Here is a 26,995-nt window from a genome sequence, read left to right on the forward strand (position 1 = left end):
TAAAAGTTCCATAGTGACATGATGGTATGAGACAGAAACTAAAAAAATAAAAAAAAATCAAGCTCCTCTGCCTTTTCGAGGTACTATCGAGGAACAACCAATCAGAGCCAGGAGGCAGGTCTTAACGCTGTCACTCATCCACCGTGTGGCATTGCTCGTCCTCCCCTTACCTCTTGTTCTCCGCTATGCTGCAGCTAGCAGACATTGTTTTGAATGCTCAGGCTAGTTAGCATAACCACAAATGACAGTGGATAAACGTTTTTCCTGCAAGTTGTTTCTCCAACATTAGCACATTGAGCAGTGAGTACATTAGGATGTTTGACAGCGCCAAGACCCTCCTCCTGGCTCTGATTGGTTGTTTCCGACTAGGAGTGATGCATTTCTTCAGACGGTAATAGTATCTCAGGGAGAATACGGAGGAGATTGGTCTTTTCACAGATGATCTGACTCATGCTGCCACGACATGGTGATCATTTATATATATATATATATATATATATATATATATATATATATATAAGTTTCATAGAGCAGCTTTAAGTGGCCAGTTCATCTGGTAAAAATGCAACAAGAAAACCATCTCTTAAATATTTGTCTTCCTGAAAAGTTTTCATAACGCTTAGATTTATTTGGCCCTATATTAACTGCTTAGTGAACACTGCACATACATCATATACATCACAGAATCCTACAGTGTCTGCACCAGCCAATGCATTTTCACCCTAGGACCAACCAGAAGCATGAGCAGCATGTAATGGAAGCCTCCTTTTAAAGAGAAGAAGTGGACAGGGGGAGGGGGCTCCAGCAGGAGCCTCTGTTCCTGACAGCCACACAGCCAGGAGGGGGGAGGGTTCCCAACACCCAGGCCCTCTTCCTGAATCTGCTGGAATGAGCATGATGGATCCTTCCTTCTGCCTACTGGACTAGGAGCTAGCTCCACAACTCTACCAAAAGAGACACTCAGCGGGAAATGCACCCTGTGTACTTACTTATGTGACAGAGAGTGCGAGCATGGAGCAGTCTGAGGGGTCAGGTGACGGGCCTTAGCTGGAAATACACTAAACCAGTATCTGCAGCCTTAAAAGAAACTGAAATGAGTCGGCAACAGAAAAATCATTTCCCAAGGTTAAACTGACATTGTGGATCGGAACGAGTTCTTCCTCCACTCCATGTTTCTACTCAGTCCAAGGACATAACCGTCCTCCCTGTTTAAAAGAGGCGAATAGAGAAATGGATGAAAACTGTAAATTTACCATTCATTTGTTTTCATGGAGATTTGTGCAAACTGTGATAAACATCTCTTCCCTCTAACGAAACCTGTTTTCCTGAGTGTTGGCGCAACAGAAAGCCACAAACCTGGTTTGTGCTCAAGAACAAGTCCTAGTTCAACACTTGTTTACTGCGCACAAGCATTCATACCCGCGTCAACAAGCACCGCGCAAACGCAGGACGCTCCTATTTTACTGATCTGCACATTTCTTTTACGTGTTCATTCAGGCCTTCTGCAGATACCTCCTGACATCCAAACAGGGCAATTAGCCCCTCGTGCTGCACAAAAATCCTGACTTGGCACTTACCACGAACGCTGTGAGCAGCTACTGCTGGGTCTCTGCAGAGTGGCAAATCAGCAAGGTCTCCTGGCAACACGTTTGCCCAGCTACAGGCACACATGGTTTCAGTTAGGGGTCTGCACCTATAAACAGTTGGCCATGGCAGTTCTCTGGTCAGGAAGTGCAGTGTTGACTGCAAGTCAAGGCAGGCACAAACTGCTAATGAATGACATATACTCTCACAGTTTAGCTGTTAACAGCAGGGTTGGACTGGAGGCATTCAGAGTTCTGCAGGAAAAAAAAAAGAAGTGAATCTGAATCTAGTCAAAGTAGTAAAAGTAAAAGGTCAGTCAACCTCTGCAGAGGAGAAAACCTGATTTAGTTCAGAGTGAGATATAGCTGCACCAAGTCTAAAGGTGTCTTAATAACATCATCCCATTATGTCAGAAAGTTCAGTAAGTTTCTTAACTGGCTCAAAAATAAAACAAAGAGGAATCATTTTAAATGCAATCACAGCTACAATCATAAAACAACAGCTATATAACAAAATTTTTTTTTTGTATATTTTCAAACAAATTGTGATGGTAAATATTGTATGTTTGGCTGCAACTACAGGTGGGTGATCAATTTCATCAGTTAATCAAATTTTCTGTTTTGAAAGTTCAGTTTTTAGAAAATCTGGTTTTGTTTTCCACAAAGCTCTTTGGGTTCCCTTAGTTCAAAGAGATGTCAGCCAACCATCATTTTTATTCACAAACCTGTTTTACAGCCATTTATTTCCACTTTCAATTAAGGTCAAGACACAAAAGGAATGGTTGAAATAAAAGACAGTTTTTTAAAGATATTTGTAATTTGTAAAATAAATAAATAGATAAAGTAGGGTAAAAATAACTTTGGATCTAAGCAGGTGAGAAGCAACAAATGTAAATGCAAGTTTTTGCAGTTCTTTATGTTATAATTGTTTTGAATTTTACATTTATTTTTCTCATCAACTGGTGGACTTTCTTTTTTTCCTTTTACATAATTTCAACCATATCCCACAGAAGAAGGGGATATGGTTAAAAACTTATTTTGCAAAGTTTTTACAGTTTTCTTTATCTCAAAACAAAAATAAAATGTTAAAAATGAAATTTTTTCTACTATAGATAGTCATAAAAAATGACCATACAAGTTGCCTTTTTTCAAATGGTTAGGTAACCTCAGCAGATCTAAAGATGGTTTATTTAGCTGGACTGAGATTAAAAACATCCCTTTGGTTTTCAAAGGTGGCAGAACTCTGTAGCCCACCATCCAGCCAGACGTTTTTAGAGGCCACACATGTAGAAATAATATATGACAAGGAAGTCAACATTCTCCTGTAGGGTTATCTCAGGCCAAACACATCATTCTAACAACACAAAGCGCACCAGCTGAGCGTTCGTATCAGCGGCTTGCAAAAGGTCGAGACCAACTCATCCTGCATCAGTTTAAATACGGTCACCCGGACAACCAGGAGGACTTTCGTTATAAACTGTCACTGAATATTTCATTACCTGGGCCAAAGTTGTGCAACACAAACAACTTCTGAAAGCACATGTAACCTAGAGGTCAGAAGATTAAACAGTGGCAGTACAGTGTTCTCTTAAGGCCTTTATTGATTTATTTAAACCCCGCTTTGCTTTAACATCACTTTTTTTTTTAAGAACAAAAATTGTATGCTCCATTTTTAGTTTGTTGTAGGGTTTTGCTAACCACTAATGAGTCAACATCAGTTAAGATCTTAAGTGATGCTAAAGGTTCCAGGTTATCTTTTAAATGTAACGATCTTGGGACATACAGACTTCTCTTCTGTTTGATCTTTGAATAAAAATCGGTTTGTACAGTGAGAACAATGAGAACGTCTAGTAAACGCTCAGTGAAAACTGAGCGCTTTTTGAGCCATTTCTAAACACCTCCACAGTGATTCTTGAGAATAGGGACAAAATGGGTTCTAATTTTCCCAGAATTTTTTTTTTCTCAACCTTATGTATGCAAATATGACAATGTTTTGGAAATGTAAAGATGCTAAGGTGCAGGCTCCCAGTTGCAACATTTTTTTTTTTTAAATTACATTTTTAATCGACCTGACCCAGAACGTTGTCATCACCATCTGACAAAAATAAATAAAAAATAATTTTTAATGACCCTATTAGTGATATTTTTACTCATTTTACAGACAAATGCTTTTCAAGAAACAAAATAAATATTATTTAAAACAGAAAACAACAAAAAGTCCATCTGACGGAGTTGACACTGCATGACGGAGTTGACACAGAACTGAAGGTGGTGACAAACTGGCGAGTAAAATGAAAAACTTCATACATGTGAAGTAATGCAATTTATGTAAAATACATTAAAATGAATTAATTGCACATTTAATGAGATTTGACAACAATTTCACTGAAAGAGTCAGAAAAACTGATGGAGTTGACATCTGACGGAGTTGACGAAATGCCAAACTACCTCAATTTATATGATGTTATTCTGAAGGAGGCCATATTGTAGCTCATCAGGCCATGAAATCTTTACATTAGGCTATACCAAAATTAAGCTTTTATTTCACAAAATTTCATAAAAGTTTTGTAAATTGTCAGTTATGGTGTTGACACATCATGGTTGTGACAAACAACTTAGGAATAAAAAGAAGAAAAAACTAAAGAATAACATAAGCTAACCAGAGCCAACAAGCCCTCTTAGCAAAGGAAGAGAAGGGAAGTGGTCATGGGGTCCTCAGAAGTTCTGGTGCCCCCCAATAATGCCTGATTTTTTTTTTACATTCTTTTCATTTCTGACGGTGTTGACAAAAACTAGGGACAAATTTCAATGGAGTTGGAAAATAAATAAAAAATGATTTTTAATTCAATTTACCTTTATAATTATTTATATGACTACTTATACTTAATTGTCATAATATATAATTTTAGTATTTCTTTAATTGTTTTAAACTATTATAATGTATTGAGTTCTGCTCCTGAACAAGGGCTTTTACAGGCATCATCCACCGACTACAATGTTTAAAATAAAAAAATATTCAGCAAATACCTGGAAAATATACATTGTTGTGCTCACATGACCCAGGTTAGTTTAGTCAGATATTTGAAAAAATAATATTTTGTGTATATTTTATTCAAATTCTGTGCTTTATCCATAGGACCTGTTTTGTCCCTGTTCTCAAGAATCACTGCTTCATATTCCAAGATCAGCTTAAACGACAGCAACCGGGTGCAATTTCACAAATAAAAAGTCTGGGAGAAAACACTAAATGTCCTGCTGGGGAAGAAAACAAATTAAAATGTTCCATAACAACCCAGGAGGCAGTAAAGCTCAAATCTGCCATGGACTGGATGCACTGGTGTTACTATCTGTTGTAAAACAAGTTTTACACGATCAAGAACTGGGAGGATGCTTCTGGAGACGGACGGTTCTCCTTCACTGATGCCACGCTGATAAATTCTGTGTGTGTTTAAGTCAAATACACTGTATGTAATATGGCAGTGGAGGCAGCATGCTGTGGGGTTGTTTCACTGCCAACTGTACTAGTTTACTGTAACTACATGGAATAATGAAAATGGAAAACTACATATTAATTCATTATTTAAAAAACTGTTTTAGTAGGGACAGTTTAGGCAAACAAACTACAGTGCTAGAATATTCTCAAAGCTTACATGTTGTACTGGGAAAATAATCATTTTAATTATTAGCACTCAAGAACACAAAAATATCCATGTCAAAACATTGCTACTAAAATATAACCTTGTGCACTAAATTATTTGTTGCATTATCATTCCATCACAGAAAAACAAAGGTTTCGATAAATCAAAACACGTCCGAAATCAATGTCCCAGACCTGAACCGTATCTATCAGCAAAAATGAAAAATAATGTGTGGAGACACTAAACTGTACTCGTATTTATCTCATTGTTCAAAATAACTTCGGTTTATTAGATACGAGAAAAACTTGATTTTAAATTAACCAACCCGGGTGAAGGAGCTTAGTCAATTTACAGTTTAATAATTGAACTTTTACATCTAGACTAATTTTTTGCGAGGTTTCAACAGAGAGCTCAATGGAAAAAGTAGCCTGGGCTAACATGAGCTACAAAACATTTAGCGTCTGGCAGTGTAAACTCTAAGGAGGCGGCTAATAATTACCACATTTAGCCATTAACACATACGTTAAACTTTCAGAAAATGTTTCGAAAGTTTTTAATTCTTTCTTCACTCGGCCAGGAAGGCGACGGTCTATAAACCCTTAAGCTTAGCTGACTTTGCTAGCTGCTTGCTGCAGACAAAAAGTTTTTCCACACATCAAACTTTTCTTCTGTGGCTGTGTGACTCGTACGTAACAACACTTGCCGTGGAAGACGCTCAATTTGTTTTTCTACTCCAGAAAAGCGAGACTAAATCCTTCCCTGCTGGTTGTCGCTAAATGGCAAAGTCTCGTTAATTAAATGGAACTTACCTTCCAGTCTACGCCGCTGCCGCCGCTCCCCGGGCCGCCTTCAACACCCGAGACCGCCGCCGGACCTCCGAAGGGCCGCGGAGCTGGGAGAGAAGCCGTAAGGGGTCCGGGCGCTCACTGGGAGAAGAGCTAACAACACCGAGGCCCCGGGCCTGTGTCCTCGGAAAAGCAAGAAGTGGAGGCAAACCGAGCCACAGCCCTCCGCTGTTTGACAGAGACTCCGGGAGAACTTTTTGACAGCTCCTCGTCTTCGCCCCCCCCTCCCCTCTGCAGCCCTTCACTTTTCTCTTTTTCCTCACTTCCAGCAGATACGAATCAAAATACTGTCACAGAATATGGCGGCTGCTTCAGCGAGCTGCTATCGCGAGATGAAGAAATTGTTTTCCTTCCCCCCCCCCTCAGTTTCCAAAGTGGTGCTGAAGAAGGAGGAGAACGTTCACCGTCTGAAAATTAGGTTGAGCTGCTTGCAGTTCCACAATGTGCAAGCAGAAGACAAACTAGAGGAAGACTTTGGGTTTCGGCTGGAGGGATGAAAACTGGTTTTTCTAAGGAAGCTTTATCACCAGCATTCATCTCATTTTAATTTTATCCTAAGGTCAGCTGATGGGTAACTTTTCCAAAACCTTGAGCTGGAATGTTGAGATTTTCTGAAGCCATTTTGAATGCCTTCAGACAGCAAAGACAGAAAAACAAGCAACAATTTACAGCAGCTTATTTGACACATAGATTTCAGATAGTTGTGCTTTGTTCTTAACAAAAACTCTAACTCAAAAGCTAATTCAATAAACATTGCCCAAGAGTGCTTGACACATGAGAGATATCCGTAAAAAAGACTTGTTTGAAACAACAGAGTTCTCAGCTTGAGAAGTTGTGCTGCATGATTACAACCTAAGTCACTCTAACATTTGTACCATACCGTGCCTTAAACCTTTTCACTATTTGTCACTTTCACTTCCAGTCTTGAATGTGTTGTATCTGGATCAAATGTGAGAAACTATTAAAAAGTAATGCATGTTTGAGTTAAATAGAAAATAACCAGATTTTTAAGTTTAAGTCATAGAGAATATTGCTGCTGTAAGTCTACTTGAGTGTGATACTGCTAGATTTGCATATCTTTGCATTGAGAATTTTTCCAAGCACCCCCACAGTGTTTTCGCCTTTTTTGATGATGTGTGTAGGTTGATGTGTAGTAATGATTTCCCATTGCACATTGCATTTTATATGTAGCCCAAAAGGTTGGATTTGGTCTGACTACATCGCATCGATTGGGATACTTCATGGCTTTTCTTTCTTTTTTGTCAAATTGTGCTTAGAGTTAGAAATCACGCCCATTCTCCAAGAAAATTGGATTCATTTTTTTTTTACAATGGTGAAGTCATAACGTTATAAACTCCCACTGGTTGAAAATAATAATAATAATAATAATAATAATAATAATAATAATAATAATAATAATAACGATATCCAAAGATCTGGACTGAACCACTCCAGCAACACAAACATCCAAACAGAGCTGAACCTGAAAAGCTCTTTCTGGCTCACCGACTCTGTAGGGAGAGGAAGACCAAACATGATGAGCTCCCTCATCAGGGGACTGTAAACACACTTTGCTCAGCCACTCGAGCAGCTGAAGAGCTGCCAGGTAGCAGAAGAAAGCTCACTGTGAAGAGATGTTCACCTTTACATCTTGAGGATCTTTTATACTCGCATTAGTAATCATTTAGGGAGGGTTTTTTTTTTTCAGGCCAAATATTCTAAAGAAACCTTCTGATATTCACTTTTTAGGAAAACATAATTGAAAATAACAGATTGGCATGGGAATTTGTGTAACTACACCAGGAACATTAACATGGATTTCCTTTTAGGAGTTCTGGAGACTTCTTTTAGCATCTTGCTGTCTGCTGCTAGGGTAAACTTGCCTCCTCGACAGCCTAACCTCAGCAGCAGCCAGAGCACCAAGGCTTAAACAGATCAAACCTTTAGAATGATGAGTGATGATGTATTAAACATGACCTGATGTGATACAGCTGTTTGTCATTTTTATGTCGGGGTGTCCTAATATTCTCCTGAACCAAAAACTGCTTGTTTTAAAGGCAGTGGATTGTGCAAAATTGCTCTCACAAAGGTCCCTCCCCCTCTCAGTTCCTTCAGACTAGTGGCAGCAGTAATTAGCAAACAGCTGGTGTAACTGCATGTTCCTTATGCATATGAGTTCATCATACGAATGACTTCTCAGTCCAGCGCTCCTAAGAACTGTTGTAAATGGCATGAGGAAGCATTGTTGTGATGATATACTGAAGACAGCGTGCAAGAAAGAAGAGGAGCTACTTAAAGAGACAGAGACGCATTTCAAAGCATCAAATTGCTAAGGCAAATTTCTTTTAAGTCATATATATATATATATATATAAAGCATTTTCATATCAACTGAAGGTAACATTTTCCTGATTGTGCAATGAAATTACATTTTGTGCCTGGAAAATATGTAAAACTGCCCCTTTGTTGCAGAGTCTTGGTAAAATTACTTAAATTTTCTGTGTTGTGAAGATTGATATTAAAATGTCCAAATATTTAAACAAAAGAGTCTTGTGACTGTCTATGACTTAAAATGAGTCTTTTTTTGTAGAGTATATTTGGAATGATTTTCACTGGATCCAGACGGCCGGTTGTTAGGAGCCCAGCAGTCAGAGAAGCCAAATGTAGTTTTTAATTCCAGGATCTTGGAGCTGACCAGTTTTAAAACATTCTAAAAATATAGTGTTGGATATTAAAATGCTCCAGTATCACCTCATTACTTTACAGAATTTCATTTGTTTCCAGCAACAGCTTTTTTTTTTTTTTTATGTCAAACAAACAAAGCTCTACTTCAAAGGGCTCCTCTGCTCACCACGAAACCATTGTGTCCTCCAGTTTTCTTCTGTAATGTTGCAGCCAGTTATTTCCAACAAAAAACCGTTGTTGTTTTTCCTTCCACATGGACATCATAAACAGGTGGCCCACTTAACTCGCCTTTTTCACAAGATAATTGACGTGAACCACATCTCCTGCTCGCCGCTTCGCGCTGCATGAACCCGCAGCTCGCGGAGCTGAGCGAGAAAACAGAGGCTTGTGGGAACCTTGATGAAAAATCGACGGCACATTTGCTCTCAAGTGAACTCGGTGGAAACATGTGGCGTCTCGTGTGTCGGCATAATGTGGTGACTCACGCACAGAAAGGATTGGGCCGCAGCTATCTCACACGGACTGTGACCCTTGACTCTGGAGCTGAAAACCCAGGGAGCAGAATTCCCCGTCTCTTGTGAGCGCCGCGCTGAGGGGGACAGAGCAGCCTCTCTTGCTCCCTGAACACTGCTCTCCTTGCTTTGCACAATGCCTTCCACACTCTGTGACAAGCTTGTGGCATGCGGGGCTCAGTGTCAGCTCACTGAATCAGCAGGAAAACAAAACAGAATCAGAATTCTTAAGAATTTCCAACGACTTCACTTTGTGACTGTGGATGCAGGGTGTTGTTCACTTGCTCACTTTCTTTGTGTGAATACACAACACGACAAGTGAAAACAATGTTTTTTTGTCGTTTGCAAAAAGTGCATATGAAAGTAAAGCGATAAATGTGTTTTAATGAAGTTAACAAATAAAAATCTGACAAGCATGCACTCATAATCAGTCAGAACCAGATTTGCACATCTGGAGACCAAATTTATTGCTTGTTTTTTTTTCTTTTTTCTTTTTTTATACACAGCAGCTCCAGTGCAGTCCAGTTAAAAGTCTTGCCACAGATTCCCAATTGAATTCCAGATGCAGTCAGACTGTTTTAACTCATCCATCTGCTGTGGTCGTATCTGGGTCTGTGCATTGGGTTGCTGTCCAGCCGGAAGGTGAAGCTTCGCTCCAGTCTCCGGTCTGCTGCTTCCAGGACTGATCTGGTTTTAGCTCCAGCTATTTTTCCATCATCTATATCCAGCTTTATTTTCCCTCCTCAAAAAAAAAAAAAATTAAATTAAAATTAAAAATCTAACATTCCTCAGTATGGTGCTGCCATCACTGTTTCACTCTGGGTATGGTAACATACAATATTTTGTATGTTTTTGGTCAAGTAGAATTTTGTTCCTTTCTGACCAGAGATTATCTTGAATAATTTTTAGGCATGCACCCATTTGAAAATTTGGGCCAATATTAATATCCAAAATATAAATATCAGACATCAATATATCAGAATGTATTGACACATAAACTTTATTAAGCCTTCTTTTCCCTCCTAAAAAACACTTCGTCAGAATGATGCTACCACCATTGCAATTTTACTGTGAGTATGGTAACATATAATATTTAGCATGTTTTTGGTCAGAAAGTTATTCTGACCAGCAATAATCTTGAATATTTTTTAGGGATGCACCAATTTCAAAATGTGGTCCAATATCAAAATCCAATATAAATTTTACTGCTACTGCAGATAACCAATATTTACCAATATTGTACCATAGTGCATATATTTCACTACTTCACAATCCTTTGCTGCATCACCATCAGTGACCAGCCTCCTTCACTCCCGCTCCAGAAAAACGGCAACAAGATGGAAATAAATATCTGTTAACATCGACCCGGCTCTATTTGTCGGACCAATATTTATATGTAAAAAATGGACTAATATCTGCTGATATGTTGCACAACTCTAATATTTTTGCAAGGCACTGCACTCATACAAAGCATGCTGTGCTAGCTTAACCAAAGGGGGAGCATGTGCATTTAACACAAGCAGCCTGGTAGAAAAAAACTCTCCAGGCCTGAAACCGAGCACGCTCCTGTGATGAGCTGTTCTGGAGGAAGAGGACTGGCCACCCACATTCTTGGCATGGAAAGAGGCCCGTTTCTCACGGTCTGAGGACAGCATGTCGTGGGTCAGCAGTTTAGATTCAGCTCTGCAGTGGTCCTCCAGTCATTACTCCCGTCTTAAGCAAACCTCTTTGCCTGTCTGCTGGCCGCTGGGAGAGGGTCATGCAGGCGTCCTGCACAAACAAGCTCCATGCAGAGATACAGGGGACAGAGGAAATGAGGGCAGCACAAAGTTGTCCTGCTCTTATGCAGGACTGACATATCAAGCTGCAACTTCAAACCTTCACACATGCGAAATTATGCACACTGTCGCAGAGATAAGGAAGAGAACTGTTTTCTTCATTTTAAATCTTGCGTTAAAATTAATAAATGTTGACGGTTTCTCATAGAGAACAGATCCTCACCAATTTTTTAAAACTCCAATTTAATTTTGCTTTGCATTGCTTTAAAGGGCAAGATGGAATTAGATGATGCAGCAAAAGATATAGTTAAGAGCCGGTTAATCAGAAAAGCGATCTTCACTAATGTCATTAGTAGATATTAGCAATGCTAGTAAAGAAAAAACTATTGATGCTGTTCATTATAATGTACCCAAACTGCAGTGACTGGCTAAAGTTTTCTTATTCCGTTCCATTATTTGACAATTATACAATTTATTGTATTTTATTGGGATTAAGTGTTTAGTTAAAATGTGGAACCAACATCATTTTCAACATTTTCTACCAATTATCTATATTCATTTTGCTGTAATTTGCATGTTTACCTTTAATCCAGCCAAATAAAACTTGCAAGTGCCTTTTTTAAAAAAACACAACTTATAATTTTTTGATAAGTATCTACTGTACTAGAAATGTTGTCATTTTTAAAGAACTTCCTTCATGTTTTTAAATTTTAAAATTAAGAAAAATAGAAAAGTTTTGCAAAAAGAGGACAGGAAATTTTTCCTCCATCAGATAATGATATTTGTTGAAAGTGACGTTGGAAACAAAAAGAAAAACTCCCGCTGACAGGTGGAAACACTGAGAACACCTGCAGGAGCAGAGCTGCAGGGACAAATGCTGTTGAAATTAGGCAAGAAGTGCTGCAGCCAGCAGGAAGCCCACAGCAAACCACACAGGAAGCTGCTACTGTGGCATCTGGAGGTCAGCATTCAAGATACTACATCCCTCTGAAATGTCCCCGAGGTCAGACTGTGCATAGCTCAGTTAGCTCTGTAGATGTTAAAGTTTGTGACAGACCCTGAGTGAATGTGGGAGGGTTGTCTGGGGAAATCCTCCACCACGCTGTCCACGACCAGTGATGGCTTTACTTTCAGCCAGACTGCATGGTATTAATGTAAACTTCACACAGTCCTGCCTATGATCTTCCTGCGTCCTCATTGCACTTCACATGTGCTCTACATGCATGTGTCACACTTCCGTTTTCTATCCCAGCATTTAACCCGTACAGTCTTTCAGAGGTGACGTTGTAAAGTCCTTGTTATCCAGTGAGAGAAAGCAGAAACATGAAGGGGCTGAATCTCACATATCATAGTGATGCCTCAGCAGAGCAGGTAGGAGCATTGCTAGGTGCCTGAGTTTCTTAGTTTTTCCATCGTAAACAGCTTTTTTTCCCAGTTTTTGCAGGAGAGGCCGCATTCAGCTTCTATGCGCCGCACATCTGGAACAAACTTCCAGAATATTGCAAAATTTCTGAATCACTAAGTTCCTTTGAAAGTTGACTAAAAGCCACTTGTTTGGAGTTACTTTCGCAACATAACGGATTAAGAATTTAACGATGACACTTGACGAAATGTAATGTTTCGGTTGTTGGTTCTACCAGGGGGTACCCACAAGTTTCCAGAATGACGCTGCTGCACACGCAGTTTTCGTAGTACACGATTCTGCCGCTAGGTGTTTGTTCCACCACGCCTTCTCAATCAGTGTGCCACGCGGCGTTGATGTGGAAGGTTTCATCTACCCGCAGTGAATTTTCTTGTAAGAGCTGTTTTGTTTTGTCCAGCCGTCGTTTTTCTTCATGGAGATGTTCTATGAGCGACGCGGCTGAAGCTTTGCTTCCTGCTCGGGAAAAAAAGCATCGGAAACCGTTCAAATGTTGAAGACCGCTTACAAGGATGACGCTATGTGTCAAGATCAAGTTTACTCGTGGTTCACCCGCTTTAAAAATGGTGAAATGTCAATTGATGATCAACCGCTTTTTTCCGGAGCAGGAAGCAAAAAGCCGGAAAAAAGCCACTGATTGAGAAGGCGTGGTGGAACAAACACCTAGCGGCAGAATCGTGTACTACGAAAACTGCGCGTGCAGCAGCGTCATTCTGGAAACTTTTGGGTACCCAGAAGTAGTTTTGGGTACATGACGTCATGTTGCATGACTTTGCGTTTTTATGATGTAAAGCACTTTGGAATGCCTTGTTCCTGAAATGTGCTATTCAAATAAAATTTGACTGACTGACTGATAAACCAGTTGACTATGCAGCCATTGACAGTAAGAGTTAAATTATCTGGTGATAAAGTAAAGGACATTTTTCCTAGAACCAACTGCTACCTGCATGGCAACGACCTGAATGCAGCATTGAAGTTACGTCACTGAACAGGGAAGTGATTTGTTCTGCAGCATTATGTGATGATGATCCAGGCTATGATGTTATTCCCTCCTCAAAAACATACCTACAGTGTTGCTTTGATGTTTGAGAAATTCTTCAGTTTCCATGGCAACCATTCAGCTGTGCAAAACGCCTCGGGGATCCGCCTTCAAAACGTACATCATTCTCGGATCTTCAATTTTTTAAAGAGACAGAGGTCCAATTTCACAATGTTAAATTACATTACCAAATTTCCTTTAAGTCATATTTGATATATTCAGCATTTTTATAACAACTGAAGGTAACATAGGTACTTTATTGTACTATAAAATGGCACTATGTTCCTAGAAAAGACATAATACTGCCCCTTTAAGGACACATTTGGAGCCAAACAGTCCACTTCCCTCCTCCTGACAGTTATCTGCTGCCTTATGAAACCTTTGACTTTTGTGACCCTGAAGCCATTATGGATGTTTTTCTAATAAAGTCCTTGAAATTAATAATCTCCTTTTGCTGCTTTAGAACATGATAAGCAGTTGATATAAATGCAGATTGGATGTCAGGAAACCTTGAATTAGACTGCTGCTTTCAGATGGAGAGATACCTCACCCAGCGTTGCTTTGGAAACATTTCTGTCTGAGAATGTAAACAATATAGTTTTTTAAAAAATGTGTGGATTTTGAACCTCATTGTTCAATGTGTCACAAGCAGAGGCCCGATCATGAAAGGGGGATTGAATCCAGACCCAAGGAAGAGTCTGGACTGACTGACTGACACACAGAACCAAGAAGAAGAGAGTCCAAACAGACACACTGAAACAAGCCTCAACACCATGTTTGGGTTTTGGTTGTCAACAAATAAAAAACAAACAAAAAAAAACAAAACATTTGTATGCTGAACGTTTCCATTCCTGATGTGTAGAGATTTCCCTCTCCACTGAGCTGAGGGATGAACAGTTGGCTGGATGAGCGGTGACTCCGGTCAACAGTGTGTTGGTAGAACACATGCTCCATGTGCAGAGACTAGATTGTCCTGGTTCAGTTCCTCTTCTGGAACCATTTCCTGCATGTCTTCCACTTCCTTCTCCTCCCTATTTCTTGTTCAATAAATTCCACTAGTGCCTGAATTACAGTAGAGTGATTCCTTATCACCTCCCATGATGGCTGCAGCCTCAGGCTCCTGTTTGCCATGTCTCATGCTGTCTGCCTGTCATTGTTTTGGATGGACTTTACTGAAATCAATAAAGGCTGATTCTGATTCTGATCATCTGATCTGTTTTCCTTGATCTCAACTATCTGATAGACATTGTTAGTTGTTAACATATTTCAAACTGCAGATGCAAACAAGTCAAGTTTATTTGACTTACTGTGGAACAGTTCATTCAGGAACTTTTCATTGCCTGAAGTCAAATCTTTAGACCTCCAAGTTTGTATGAAAATCATAAGTTTGAGTTTCAGAGAGAAAGAGGCATACGCTAATAATACATATATTGTTAATAAAATTAAACATTTAACTGATAATACTCTGACTGCTTATTCCTCGTTCCTTTTAGAAAATCCTTTTGGTTAGAACAGTTAGGTTATTTATCTGTTGTTTTCTGCTGCTGATATTTGACTATAATAATGTTATCACTATTGGTTTAATATCTGAGCTTATTTAAATATGATTCATTCCTCAGTATGCAAGGACAAAATGTACAACTGCAAGTTGATTTTTGATTAGAGCCTAGGTCTGTCACGGTAACAAATTTTGCTGAACGATTGTCTAAAAAATTATTGCGATAAACGATAATGTTGTTTCAATACCTTTTCACACTGATTTAATGCAAATGACTAATATTGTACGCTATTTCCTGCCATAGATAGATACACTTTATTTTCAAAAGAACACATAACACTGAAACTGATAAACTAAACACCCAAAAACAAAAATAAAATTGATTCTCAGACTCCATTAACAAAAAACGTAGTTGGATAAAAAGTAAACAAGATAAAGCCAAAGTGGAAATAAATACTGCATTCAACCAAAAGAGTGCAGATTATGAAGTCTGTATACTATATTGCCCTCCAGTAATCACTAGATTTAAATAGAGAAGATGGGCACATCCCACTACCTAATGCAATAGTTCACACTACCAGTGGCGGAGCGACATACGTTTTATGAAAATAAAATAATTTAACACCTCTACAAATTTAAGAAGCTTTTTCAATTGCTATTATTATGATATATAGTTATGCAACCTATGCTTGTGATGCGTTCTAAGCAAACGTTATTGCATGTGTATCAATGAGCGAAAACTGAATGCAGAAAAATCAAATCTCAACGGCGAAACACCCACATTCAGAAAGTCTCTGGCAAGTTGAGAGGAGAGAGGAGAGTTTATTACCAATTGAAATGTCAAGGTCTGTGGAGTGTAAGCATGAAGTGGTTGGACCCTCCTCTGAAAGCAGACAGGGAGTGAGTGGTGCGATGGCCGAGCTCCAGACACCAATCTCCTACCCATAAGGTCAAACTGACTCTCTGCACATGGGCCGAGTGTTCTCCACCCAGAACTAGAGCAGATAGAGCATACTGAGGCGAAACTTAAACAGCTCCTGTAAGATTCTGGAAGATTCTGTAAGTTTCTGAACCTTCAGTGATGACAAGCGGCCGTCACTGAAATGTTGCTAACACTTGTTAAAAAATGGTAAAGGTTAGTTCAAATTTTCATCTGTTTAGAGCCAATCTGCAGTGAATGTTTTATCTGCGGTAGATAACTATAGGATCTTGATTTAGATGAAGCAGACAAGTTTTAGATCTAATAGTTTTATCTAATGTTTTATCAAAGCAGGTCTCTCTTGCAAATGAGATCTTATATCTTAAGAAGACAGCCTGGATAAATACAGATCTAATAGCTGGTCTGTGAGCTAAGTTGAAGCTGCTAAGTTGAATCAACTTAAAGGTGCAGTGTGTAACTTTTACAAAAATATTTTTTTCATATATCTGTTAAAACTGTCACTTTGCCATAACAGCAAATCATGAGACAGATAAACTGAGAAAAAAAAATGTGGCCAACCAATCAGATCTAGGAGAGGAGGGTCTTAGTGCTGTCAATCAAGCTCATGTATGAGCTGTCAAATGTGCGAGGGACAGAGATAAATGGTTTTCCTGTAATAGTGAGTTGTTTCTTCACCATATTTAGTGGCACATAAACAATGCTCATTGAAACGCTCCTCCTGCCTCTGATTGGTTATTTTTGGTCGGGAGCGGTGCTTTAATAGTTCAGAGAGGAGGATGAGATAGATTTTTTCAAAGATTATCTGTCTCATATAGACAGTTGCAGCTTCCCTTTAATGAGAACTGAGATGAAAATCATGAAATAGTGACAGTTTCAGCAAAATATGTAAAAAAAACCAAAAACATATTTTGTAAAGTTGCATACTGTAGTTTTAATGTACCACTAATTGAAAGAAAAATGCGTGAAGCGCTTTACATGGGAATAAATGAAATATACCTAGATGAACATTAAAACTTTGAACATCAGCAAATGACAGTGAGTCATTGTCCAGAAATGGAGAAAACATGGAACAGTGGTGAACAATCCCAGGAGTGGTCAGCCTGGCAAATTACTCCAACAGCTAATTGATGAGTCATCCAGGAAGTCCCAAAACCAAGCAGAACATCTGAGGAACTCCAGGCAGCACTTGCTCCAGTTAGTCTGTGCAAACAGCGTTCCACTACAAATTTGCTGAAAAGGTTTTCGATATTTTGCTCATGTTGAACCCCCCCCCCCACAATTTTGCAAATGTGGTGTTTCCATATATTCACGCAATTAATCAGTAAAAATCAGGACAGCAACAAATGTAAAAACTTAAAGGAGATCATGTTCATATTTCAGCTGTGGCAGACGCACTTAGACACCAGTGGAGACGTCGGCGTCTTAGTCAGGTGTTGGGATGACAGAAGATACATTTGCGCCATTTTGGGAAATTGAACGGAAGAGCTACCTATGAACTCAACACGTTCAAATTAAGCTCAACTTCTGATGGAGGACATGATGCTGTGAGAGCTCCGGTGGAGGCCAGTGTCTACAAATAAACTGTTTCCTATTGAAAAAGTCTTTCCATTGTATTTGGAAGAAATACACAATTTTTGATGCTGCTGAAAAAAAGATAAAAATCTTTTATGAAAAATTGCGCTTTTTGTTTTTTTCCCCTCCAAATTCACGTGTTTCCGCTGAAAAAAAACATGACCTTTGGGACTTGCATGGACCTTTGGAAAACCACGCAGGAAACAGTTCTCAGAAGAAGTATTTACAATTTCTGACTTCAGAACTCTCACAGTTGGTTGTGGATTCATGTTTCATCCGGAGGATTAAAGGAGAAACGTTGGAGGTGCTTGAGGACAGGTGAGTCTAATGAAAGTAATGAACGTGTGAGGAGTTGAAGCGAGAGGTCCGGATGGTTCTGGAGTTGAGCGGTTTAGGTGCGACTCTGGAAGACAGGGCAGTGTGGCTCATCGTGGTTTCTAAAGCAGGAAACTGTCAGCTGAAAGAGTTGGAGCTTTGATTACTGTGAAGCAGGAAGTGGCTCAAGGGATCCAACATCTCAGGAGGACACTAGATCCAAAGAGGTGATCTGGTATCACAGATGCGGTAAAAGAAGGCATGGAACAGGTTTGAACCAGCTGCAGCTTTAACTCTACCATCATAGATGTGTGCTCTTCCAACAGCTCCTTACGTCAGCAGCCCAATCAGGAGGTTCTAGTCAGCTGTGAATGCTGTAGCTTGCCGGGCCACGCCCAGAATTGAAGACCTGCAGCTGAGTGGAGGTGAGCAAATTCTCACACATCAGGACTAAGAAAAAAACAACAACAACATAATAGCAGCAGTAGCTGTGTTTCAATTTCAAACCTCCTGTCAATAAAACATTTTGGCACGGGGATGAAGTGTGTGTTTTTTTAATTTTTTTAGCTGTGTTGAAATTGATTTATCTCGCATAACTGCAATGGAAGCTCTGTTCGCATCCCACGAGTCACATGATCAACAACCAGATGTTGCCACTGGCATAAACCACGAAGAAGAAGACGACAGGAAGTAGTAGGAGGACGATGGTGCGGCTTGTTTTTTAAAGACTTATCGCATGAACAAACTTGTTCAGGTGTGACTTTAACTGTGTTAACTATTTAATGGAAACGCTGCATTTACAAAATTCTATTTTTTTTTCCAACATTAGCAGAATATTAAAGTTTTGCGTACATGTGTAATGGAAACTCAGCTGGTGAAAGACGGTGGTGGCAGTGTGATGATCTGCCACCACCTTTGAGCTGACCAAAAGCACAAAGGTAATGCCTTTGTGCTTTTGGTCAGCTCTGTGTTTGCATTAGGCATTGTTGACATTCAGATCCTCTGGATCCGGAATAAAATTAAAAGCAGAAACGTGATAAATATTATTGTAAGTATTGTGGGAATGGAGGATTAGTTCAGTTTATTTATATAACACTAATTCACATACTGTTTCCAATCAGCTCAAATCAGCCATTAAGACAGATTCCAAGTCAATTAATAAATACATTCCTAATTAATCCTAATTTTCAAACAATGCAATGTTCAGTTTATTATTTATAACACTATGAAGTTCCAGAAGCTTCCAGATCCTTTTTTTTTCTTTCTGGAATGTGTTGCAGGTCTTAAATGCAGAATCGGGCAGACAAGATGAAACATGAAACATTTCTAGATTATATTACCTGCAATAAAAGTTGAAATAAATGCCACAGTGGTTTATTTTTTTATTCCAATTTTCATTCCTGTTGATTTTGGGCTGTAAAATAAAACTCAAGCTTTAAATATGGTCTTACTCATTATCAAACCCATTAAGCACATTAAATCTCACACTGTAATTCATTAGCAACACACAGATTCATCAACCGTAAAAACCAAACGAGTTAGCACCCAGCAGAAACATTCCTCCTCGCAGCACCTGCACATCCTCACAGCCACCTCGTGGACTTGGCCTGAAGTCTGTCGGTGTGCAGGCAGCTTGTGTTGCTGCAGCAGCAACATAAGTAGGACACAGGATCTATTTTATAAGCACATTCTGCTGAGCTCTCTACATGTCAGTCATAAATTTTTAGGGGCTGGCAGGAACACCGGAGGCTCATCCGTCGACGCAAAGCTACGCCAGAAGTCGTGGGGGTATTGCCAAGTTTCAGCTTGCCTGCACTGGTTGCTCTCTTCCCACCAGCAGGCCGTAATGAGTCCTGAACAAATCCCGATACCTGGTGCATGATCAATGGATCAGGGATCACTGAATCAACGTCGCCTCAGACTCCTCACCCTCAGTTGAAGCAGAAACACACCTAACAGTCTCATCGGCCCCAGAGGTCTTAGTATCATCTTAGATTGAGACAAATGTGAAAATGAAAACATGGATCCTTTCTGTCTCGTATTAACAGTTCAGCTGGTGTTCAGGACCTTTATTGGGACCTTAAGCAGATCTTCATTTGGGCCCTCCTTTACCAACATGTTAACACCAGATGCTTCATCATTCCTAAGCTACTCTATGTGTGTAACATACTATCATTAGCATATTTTGTAACTAGCTTACTTTCATACCGGTGTTATTGCTTTTGATTTTAAAAGCGAACTAAAAATTTATATTTTTGGATTTGGAAATGCAGAATTTTCATTGAAGAATCCCATATCATACATGATTTTAACTATTTGAAAGTAACACCAGCTCATGTACAATAAATTTACATTAAACAAGTTAACAAGCTTGATACTGTATGTTTCCCCAGCAGTGGCAGCAGTCAACATGAGGAAGAAAGTAATTCATTTGTGTAACAACTGTAAAAAAAAACAAAAAAAAAACATATAGAAGTCGTTCTTAGTTTGTACATCAAAGGTATTTTCAAATATATAATATTTAGTAAGTAAGTTTGGCATTTTTGGGCCCTCTATTGGTGGAAATTCTTAAGCACCTCAACTCGCATATGCCTCTGGCCGGCTCTGTTGGTGGTGATATGCGGCTATGTGGGGCTGCTTTGTGTCAGTTGATCATTGTGTGCTCTTCACAGCCTACCTGAGAATTGTTGCTGACCATGTCCGTCACTTTAAGGTCACAGTGTTCTCATCTTCTGATGGAAACTCTTTCAGAATCTGTGAGTTGGTTCTATGTCAAAAAGAATGAAGGCAGCTTTGAACTGGTCCGAAAATGGTTTGTGAAAAACGGTTAAAAAAAATCTCTTCTTTTACCCCTTTTCTGAGTCCAGACAGCGAAGAGTTGCTATAGGGCGCCATCATGTGGTAAAAATATTTCACTAAAAATATTTATGGTGTCTGTTGGTAGCAAGGGCGTAGAAACAAGTTCATCATTGGGGGGGACACATATCGGAAACTTGAAAGATCAGTAAATAGCTTGAGCAAAAATGTCAATTGAGTGATCAAATTACTCTTTCAAAGTAACTATGCCATCCATGGCAATAAACTAACTACACTATATATCATATGTGTGTAGACCTGTCACAACAAATTTAGATTTTTGATAAACAATATTGTTGCTTTTAGACAATTTTTTAGTAATGTTATGTAATTTAGTAATGGCAAAATTACAATGCAAGAACACAATCTGAAAGATCAGTAAACTTTAAATTATAATGAACATTTAACATTGCAACGGGAACGCATTTCAAATATCCAAAATAAATAAACAAAAACGACAAATAAAATTAATTTTGAAGTCTTTGTAAATAAAATTTTCCTTCAAAAAAAGGTTTAGCTGAGACCAAAGCACCAACCTAAAAGCTTTTATCATACAGTTTTTTGTAGAAAGAAAGATGAATAAAAAGAGAAGTGATAAATCATGCTGCACAGTGGCGCAGTTGGTAGAGCTGCTGCCTCGCAGCAAGAAGGTTCTGGGTTCGATTCCCGGCCCCGGTCTTTCTGCATGGAGTCTCCATGTTCTCCCTGTGCATGGTGGGTTTTCTCCAGGTACTCCGGCTTCCTCCCACAGTCCAAAAACATGACTGTCAGGTTAATTGGCGTCTCCAGGCGGACACGAGCTGACGCCGCCGCATGCGCAGCGTGTCGCAGCGCCTCGTGCATCTCTGGATCTTTGCAACTCGGTGCGGATCACGCGCGCCGCTCTCCCAATGGAAACCTTAACTATAAACGCCATACCGCTGTCTTGGCTCAAAAACGCGAACTGTTACAACCGCGACTATAACTCAGCCTTCAGGAGAGTCAAAAAGTGGTATTTCAAGAGAGTAGAAGAAATTAAATGCTTTTTGAACAATAACAATTTTTGTTGCTAAGAGATGAGTGTGTTTACTGGTAACCAAGAGCCACGAAATGAACTTCAGATTTTCACTTTTGCGAAATTTGCCAACGGTAAATGTCTTGTTTCTAATCAGGTAAGCTTTATTTCGAAAGAGCTTTTGTTTTATAAACTACTTGTTATTAATTTAGTTTTAAGAGATAAGCGGGGTTTTTTCTGGTAACGAACTGCCACGAAGTATAAATCAACATTTTTACTTTTGTGTTGAATGTATGTTAAAATATTTGCCACTAATGAAAAAAAAAAAATTCTGCAAAATTCACCAACTGCACAATTCATGTTAGTGTAAAATAAGTGGCATTTCAAAAGAGCGGGAGAAACATTATATTTTTTATCAATAGGAATTTTTATTGCTACCATGTTAATCTGTTGCTTAGCGATGATCGCGTTTTCTGGTAACCAAGGTCCACAAAGTTCTATAAAGTAAACATCTGAGAGAGAGCAGAACAAATCCTATGTTTTTTGAACAATAACAATTTTTGTTGCTAATCTGTTGCTAAGAGATGAGTGTGTTTACTGGTAACCAAGTGCCACAAAGTGAACTTCAGATTTTCACTTTTGCGAAATTTGCCAACGGTAAATGTCTTGTATCTAATCAGGTAAGCGTTATTTCAAAAGAGCTTTTGTTTTATAAACTACTTGTTATTAATTTGGTTTTAAGAGATAGGTGTTTTTTCTGGTAACGAACTGCCACGAAGTATAAATCGAGATTTTTACTTTTGTGTTGAATGTGTGTTTAGTATATATGCCACTAATGACAAAAAAAATTAACTTTTCTGCAAAATTCACCAACTGCACAATTATTGTTAGTGTAAAATAAGTGGCATTTCAAAAGAGCGGGAGAAACATTATATTTTTATCAATAAGAATTTGTGTTGCTACGCTGTTAATCTGTTGCTAAGAGATGATCGCGTTTTCTGGTAACCAAGTTCCACAAAGTAAACATCTGATTTTCACTTTTGCAAAATATACCAACGATAAATTTCTTGTATCTAAGCTGATAAGCAGTATTTTGAAAGAGCTTCTGTTTTATAAACTATTATTATTAATTTGGTGTTAAGAGATAAGTAGGTTTTTTTCTGGTAACGAAGTGCCACGAAGTCTAAATCGAGATTTTTTACTTTTGTGTTGAATTTGTGTTTTATAATATATCTACCACTAATGACAAAAATAACTAAATTTTCTGCAAAATTCACCAACTACACAATTGTTAACAAGTATAGGCTACAGAACAAAGACAGAAATATTTACAGAAAGAGATGTTTAAGTAGAATCATTGCAAAGGCAAAAATGAGAAAAAAACACCATTTATCTTAAACTCTTAGAACTGGCTTTAAAGGAATTCTATTAAAAAACAGAAACACCTGCTTTAAAAGCAGACTTGAAATGTCCCTTTCTGTGAGCACCCTATGTATCATCTGATATTGTTCAGATCTGATGTCACTTGCCTTGTTAAATTTCCTGTTCCCAAGTTCTCTGACGAGGCCCAGAAATTTGATAACGAGTCAGATTTCTTAAGTTTTAAAATGTTATCAGAAAGGTAGAAAGTTTGCAAATTATTTTCCTTACACTTTACAGTTATACAGCACTTTGTGTTGATCTGAAGTAATCATCTTTGTTGTAAAATATCTTGGAATTTGTGGCTGCAGCATTGCAAATGCTAGAAATAGTTATGGGATGTGAGCACTTCTTCACATCATGATGCTTGTTAGAGAGCCCTAAATATTGTATGTTTATGTTATTTCCCTCAGCTGCTCAACATATGCTGTTACAGAAACTCACAGTTTCAGTGTTGGGGTCACATTGTATTTGGGAAACGTTTGACAGTTGTGCACATAAGAAAAAAAGTAGTTTACTGCTAGGTGAAACGCTAGTTAAAATCAAACCTACTTGGAGATACTCAGACAATGTGTATATTTTATTCATATTTATATAAATTCCCTTCTCACCCTTCCGCAGGTGGACTCTCTCATCCTCTGAGCTCGGGTCCTCTACCAGAGGCCTGGGAGCTTGAGGGTTCTGCGCAGTATCTTGGCTGTGCCTAGAACCTGACATTTCCGGACTGAGATGTCTGATGCTGTTCCTGGGATCTGTTTTAGCCACTGCTCCAGTTTGGGGGTGACTGCCCCGAGGGCCCCGATGACCACAGGCACTACCACAGGTCCCCGCGCACCTCGGCCCTGTAGACGCAGGGTGAATCCTAGCAACCTGCGGCCTCTTTGCCGGGAGCACCAGACGCCACTTGATGGTGTAAACTCGCTGATTTATGCCAGGATCGGTTTGGTAAATGCCAGGTTGCTGACAAATAAAACTTTCGTCATTAGGGATTTTTTTTCCTCTTATTGATTGGATGTAACAGAATCGTGGACAAGTGGTTTGGTGACTTCAGCATTTTTAATGAACTTGTGCCGCGGAACTGCGGCTATTTTAATGCTCCAAGGATGTCGGGGTCCGGTGGAGGATTAGTGACTGTTTTTAAAAGCAGTTTTACTTGTAAACAGTTGCCTCTGGCCTCGTTTAGTAGCTTTGAGATCAGCCTATTTGAACTCGGCAGCTCTCACACTGTGCTGTGTGCAGCGGTCTATCGGCCACTGAAGTACAACAAAACCTTTATAAATGACTTTTCTGATTTCCTGGCTGATATCATGCCAAGGTATGACCGAGTTCTCATTGTTGGTGATTTTAATATTCATGTCTGTCGTCCTACTTTACCTATGGCTCAGTCATTTCTTAATGTTACCGATTCTTTTAATTCTGTGCAGTCTGGGACTGGTGCTACCCATGAGCATGGTCACAGTCTTGATCTGTTATCTTATGGTCTACCAGTTTGTAATTTAGTGATTGGTGACTCATTATTTTCAGACCATATGCCTGTTTTATTTGAGATAACGCTGTCCTGTGCTAAAGCTAAAGCATGCACTGCAGCTCGGTTCTATCGTGTTCTTAACCCTTCTACTGCTGGTCAGTTTTCTTCTGTTTTTAAGTAAGAATAGGTATTGCCTTTTAGAGTGTTCTAGGCAAGGGCGTAGGAACGAGTCTGTCATTGGAGGCGACGCATATCGGAAACCTGACAGATCAGTAAATATTTTGAGCAGAAATGTCAAACAATTATGCCATCAACACATCAGTAATGCGTTACTCTAATCTGACCCTTGTTTTCAGTAACAAGTATTCTAACACGTTACTATTTACAATCCAATAATCAGATTAAAGTTATGCATAGTATAATGACCGTCATTCCAGGATGAACACTCACTTTAGCATTTGCCTCACAACTAGCAAGCTACATACTCTGGTAGCACAGACAGGCTACCAGATTCTGATATATCTTATTGGTCAAAAGACATTTGATTATTGGTCAAAATGCACTGATATAAATTGACTTGCAGTTGAACTGGTTCTACATCTTACTAAAACCAAAGTAAAAAACAAATAATAAAATAGGACTCGGCAGTTTTAAACTCAATAAGGCAATTTGACCAACAAAAATAAAATCTAAAAAACAAGTTTTGTTCTTCTTGAACATCTCTCTACATCAGTGCAACAGTTTGATCTACAAAATAAATAAAAATGATACTTTTCACTTCTAACAGACCCTTAGCTCCTCAGTTAACTCAGTATCACATTCCAGCTCTGCATTCAGTAACTTACCAAACATGAGCCATAAAAAACACTGAAGCAAAAAGCCTAAATGATTTTATTCTCCTGTCATTTTTAGCCGCAAACATTTAACTAAAATATCTACAGATATGTGTTTCTGTCTCTGCCTCCCTCTGACTCTCTGCAGCCTGATGTTCCTGCATGGATTCATGGATTTACAACAGACACTACAGTAATGTACAGTGTCAAATTGTGAGCTAAATAAAAGTATGTTTTTATCATACAGAATGAGAATTTAAACAACTTAATTTTCAGATATACATTATTATACATCTCAACTCTATTTACTGTGTAGCAAAAATTTTCACTAATTTATTTTCAAACCTCTCCTCAAGCACTTTTCTTATTATCTCCTGTAATTAATATAATTTTTTATATAATTAATATAATTTTTATATCTTCACACTCTGAAACTCCACCTGGCTCTCCTATGCCTGACCTGCTCCTCTCATAATAAAATAGTTTAAATTATTTAAAAATTAAAAACAGTTCATACATATTTCAATAAACTAAATGAAGATCTCACCAGAGCTTCTTCACCTTTCTTCATCATTCCAACACTGCTGTTCTCCTAAATATCTAAATAATGTAATATATAAATACACGTTAAGTGGTCGAGTATGATCAGGTGTTGCTCACTTTAAATAATAAAAAGGCTCATTTCGCTGCTTTTTCAGTCTCATTCTAAATCATTCTGACTAGACTAGCTAACTTTTAAACAAAGTTAGCAGTACAATTTTGGACATGTGACTATTTCAGAATTAAAACAGCTTAACCAAAAAGATTTAGTTCTATATATGAAAATAAACTAACAAGATGTTATAAACGACCGATATTCATGGCAACATTCCTGACTGGTCGTTCACCTCATTCAAACGGAGTTTCTCTGACTGGGTCTGCTGCTGCCTTTACTCTGAGCCGTTCAGAGGGGGGAGGGAGAGGAAGCGCTCAGCTAATGCGCTGTTGTGCGCCTTCAAAATAAAAGCATGCGAGTGGAAGATTTTAAAATTCTTCGCAACTGAGGTGAAATTATTGGGGGGGGGAATGTGACTGTCTCTAATATTGCTTCCTACACCTATGGTTGGTAAGCCTGAACATTAAAGCACTTTTCAGCATAAGTTGTCTATAAATTTCATAGAGTAATTTTTAAAAGACAATATACCACAAAAATAAATCAAGAACACCTCAGTGTAAATGTTTGAGTTCAATGAACAAACACTTTTATCATTAAAAGCCATCAAGTTTGTAGGAAAAGTGAGTAGTAGTGTAGCTGTTCCTGTTAGCTTAGAAAACATTTCACAATTGGTTTGAAAAGTTATTTAAACTCGTGACAACAAATTACATCAATATTTATGAGTAAAATATTTTGAATAGCTCAACTATTTGTCAACTTAATATTACCAAAAATTCTAAATTAATATTTGTTTAATTTAGATTATTTATCTAAATTAATAGTTGAGTTAACGGGACCTAAAAATGACATGCTGGGTTTACTTGGTAATAAGCAATGGTAAATTAAAATGCTGAGTGGAAATTGTTGCCACAATTTTTCTAAATGAATTTTAAAGGAAAAAAACAAG

At 38.6% G+C, this 26,995-nt stretch overlaps 1 protein-coding gene and 2 long non-coding RNA genes across 6 annotated transcripts in view; 1 reads left to right on the forward strand and 2 right to left on the reverse strand.

Moving 5' to 3' along the window:
- tab2 (TGF-beta activated kinase 1 (MAP3K7) binding protein 2) overlaps positions 1-6,445 on the reverse strand; it is a 73,605-nt gene extending 67,160 nt beyond the window's left edge. For 2 of the 4 annotated variants that reach the window (XM_008398550.3, XM_008398547.3), the window contains exon 1: positions 6,031-6,444. The gene's annotated coding sequence lies outside the window, so the exon portion shown is untranslated. Of the gene's footprint in view, positions 1-6,030 lie in introns of all 4 variants that reach the window. The other 2 variants (XM_008398546.3, XM_008398548.3) reach the window with 2 other exon arrangements.
- A 2,055-nt stretch (positions 6,446-8,500) lies between these two features.
- On the reverse strand, positions 8,501-20,704 carry LOC145549660 (uncharacterized). Its single transcript, XR_014085501.1, has 3 exons — positions 20,502-20,704; positions 13,526-13,633; positions 8,501-11,045 (listed from the first exon to the last, which is right to left on the reverse strand). It is a non-coding gene; the product is annotated as an uncharacterized LOC145549660 (long non-coding RNA).
- Positions 20,705-21,837: 1,133 nt separating this feature from the next.
- Positions 21,838-24,082, forward strand: LOC145549652 (uncharacterized). Its single transcript, XR_014085493.1, has 2 exons — positions 21,838-22,354; positions 23,715-24,082. It is a non-coding gene; the product is annotated as an uncharacterized LOC145549652 (long non-coding RNA).
- Positions 24,083-26,995: the final 2,913 nt, after the last annotated feature.

The sequence above is a fragment of the Poecilia reticulata genome, chromosome 21 (assembly GCF_904066995.2).
Source record: "Poecilia reticulata chromosome 21, P_reticulata-male-v2, whole genome shotgun sequence".
Lineage (NCBI taxonomy): Eukaryota > Metazoa > Chordata > Actinopteri > Cyprinodontiformes > Poeciliidae > Poecilia > Poecilia reticulata.